We start from the raw sequence: 3,457 nt of genomic DNA on the forward strand, positions 1-3,457 counted from the left end.
TGACATTTCATACATTTATTTTTAGAATGTTCAGGAAGTAAATCCACCTAGTAGAAAATCAAACTCTGCCTACCCAAATGATTTCAGTTTTCTGAAGTTGCAGTTCTCAAATTAGGCTTTCATGTTCTCCCCGTTGGCACTTTTAGACTGGATACAGAAGCTAAAGCGCAGCCACTGGCACTTTAGTGTCACATTTACAAAGAAAAGCAAACATCAAACTTTAGTCTTCAGTATGCTACAGAGCAATTGAGCCAGAAGGAAAAACAGCTTCCGGTGTGGTCTGCCCAGAATCTTTCTTCTTCAGAACTGTAGACAAAAACACTTTCAAGGTCTTTTCAGTCCCAGGAGAGCCAGAGGACACTCGTGACTATGGCAGTTTTACTCATCTCTTCTCAAATACAGAGAGTTACCATGCAGGGAAATGGCCTGTTTAAATAACTTAAATGTGAAAATGGATTTTTGAGCATTTAAAATGTAAAAGGGGAGAGTATACAGAAATGATGTGGGTATGGATGTACTGCAGCCCGGCTCACAACTGATATTCTCAGTTAGGTCTCTGGTCAATATGCACAGAATGGTAAATAAACCTCTAAAAGAAAAATAGAAAGAGAAAACTACCTTTAAACAAGAGGATTTTTGAAAAAAAAAAAAAAAGGAAAAATATTTTTGCAATAAAACATGTTTGGACTTAGAAAAAGTCTACATTATCCCATAGGCATGAAGTCATCTAATTCACCTACAGGATTCAGCTTAAAAATCAGATCCTTGTTAAAGATTTTGTCTGAGTCTTTGAGTACTTGGCCTCTTATAAGAATTTAAGAATTTAGAGGTTAACATAGACACTTAGGTAAAAATGAAAGAGAACAAATTTCCAATCTAATGATTTTTCAGATGTATGTATTTACTGTTTTGTAAAGGAAATGTGTATATTTCCTATTTTGTTTTTCATGAGGCTCATTTTAGTAATGGAGGAAATAAGGGGTTTTACTGAATGCGTACTATGAATGAAGTCATTTCAATGCATTTTATCATTTATTCCTAATTACAAGTATTAAGTGTATATTTCCATTTTGAACTTAGGCTATTTTAAGCAGGTCAAGTAGCCTGGATAAAAGTAAATAGCTGATAAGCTTTACAGTTGAATTTTAATCCAGATGCTTTCATACTAAATCTGAAAACCCTTTGGCTTTGATATATAAGCACTAAGTATATACAAGTGCCTCCCCCCAACACACACATATACTTAAACTTAAAACAAGGTTGGCAAACATTTTTTAAAAGGACCAGAAAGTAAGTTTTTGTTGTTGTTGTTGTTGTTGTTGTTGTTGTTTTCTAGATGTATGAGCTCTGTCACAGTGTTGTCGACGTAATGTGAAAGCAACCATGAGGAATCTATAATCAAATGAGCAAGGGTGTGTTCCAATGAAATTTTATTTACAAAAACTGGTTGAAGGCCAGATTTGGCTCACGGTCAGTAGTTTGCCTATCCCTGACTTAAAATGATGCAAAACCTGTAGTAAGCTTTTACCTTCTGCCACAATAACATGGAAAATAATTGAAGTGTTAGCATAATGTAACAAGGAATAGTCATATGATAGAATTCAAAGTTAAAAAGCAAGAGAAAAAAAAAAAAAAACAGCAGCAGTTTAGAGGGAGTAAATAACCAACCAGCTGAACTCCTGCTATTTTACCTATAGATTATGCAGATTTCAAGAGAGAAGCTGAATTGAAAATCCACAGGATCTTGAGACAACATACATAGTGAATTAAAACCAGAAGAGATTAGGAACATGTGATCAATATGCAGCAAAGAAATCTCAAAAGTCCCTCTGGTAAAAATGCAATTATCTAGAAGGAGAACTAGGAATCTATAGAAGTCAAGGTGGCTGGAGTCTTGTGTGAAGAATATCATAGAAAGAGAAGGCTACACAAGAGAAAGCTCCAGGGATTTGCAAAAGCAGTCATCCTAGAAGCTCTTAGCTGAGAAATGGTTTGAATGTAATAGTGAGGAAATTAACCCAGACCAGTGAAAGAACAATCTATAAGGATTATATTACCACTTAATCTGAAACAAAACTGGAGTCAGGAATAATTCTTGTTGTCACAAGCCAAAATGGAAAACAACTTATGATTCAGAGAGCAGCAAGTAAAGTTCTCAGAAAGGTTTTGGCTAGGGAGTGGGCCAAGATTAGTCATACTCATGGCTGTGCTGGTTTCATTTCATAGATTTTAAAAGCAAGCCTCCAGAGGATCAAATGCTTTCAAAATAACTGTGCCTCAGAACAAGATCAAGAATATTTATAGGGATTGAAAATATCCAATACCCAAGAGAGGAAAATTCGTCACAGTTGGTATTCAATGAAAAGCTATCTGCATGCAAAGAAGCAGACAATCCATAAGAAGGTGGAAATTTAATCAATAGAAAGAGACCCAGAAATGGCACAAATGATAGAATCAATAAACTAGAACATGCAAGCAGTTATTATAACTATATAACTATGACTTGAACTACATATAGTTCAAGAGGGCAGAGGAATATACTGAGATTTTGAACAGAGGATGTAGGAAATCCAAACCATAGTCTAAATCAAACTTTAGAGAGAAAAATAAACATTATCTGAAATAGCACATACAACAGCTGAGATTAAGGTCAGATCAGTTACTGCAGAAGAAAATATTAGTGAACCTGAAGACATAACAATAGAAACTAAAACAAAATACAAACCAAAAAGAGAGAGAGAGATTAGAAAGTAAGACATAAACAGAGCATCAGTGAGCCATTGAACAATTTCAGACAGCCAAAAATACTTATTTATAATTGGAATCCCTCAGTGAAAAGGATCAGGAAAAAAATCTTCCAGTTTAATGGAAACTATAAATCCACAGATCTAAGAAGCTCAACTAATCCTAAATGCAAAAAATATTTTGGAATTTTTCTTTTGGATAGTTTCTTATAAACATAGAATAAACAATTAAAAATATTATTAAACTCTTTTAATCATTATCAAAGCTTTTATTCTTTTTTAACTTTATTCAACAACTAAATTATTTTTTTTTCAAGGGAATCTATATGGATATGCATTTTTAAGGTATCATACGTAAAAAGTATGTTTTGGCAGGATGTAATGTAGTTGGGATAACTAATCGTTCACCCAATTATTCCAACCTTTACTCACATCTTCTGTAGTTTAGTGTTTCCATAAACTAAAATGTTAAAATTAGGTATCATATACACTGGGGTAAAGTCCTTCCTCTAAACAATAAACCACATTTCTTTTTTATGAGGACCTGGCTAATAAAACAAAAATGTTTTCATCCTTACCAGTATAGATACTTTTTGTGAGAACTCAAATTTTTTGCAACCTTGATGTTTCCTCTACAAACAGAAATGTGAAAAACTACACACAATTGCATATTTGAGTCCAAAAAGGAATATTTTTTACGTTAGGATTCATCT

Source organism: Canis aureus, chromosome 23, assembly GCF_053574225.1.
Source record: "Canis aureus isolate CA01 chromosome 23, VMU_Caureus_v.1.0, whole genome shotgun sequence".
Lineage (NCBI taxonomy): Eukaryota > Metazoa > Chordata > Mammalia > Carnivora > Canidae > Canis > Canis aureus.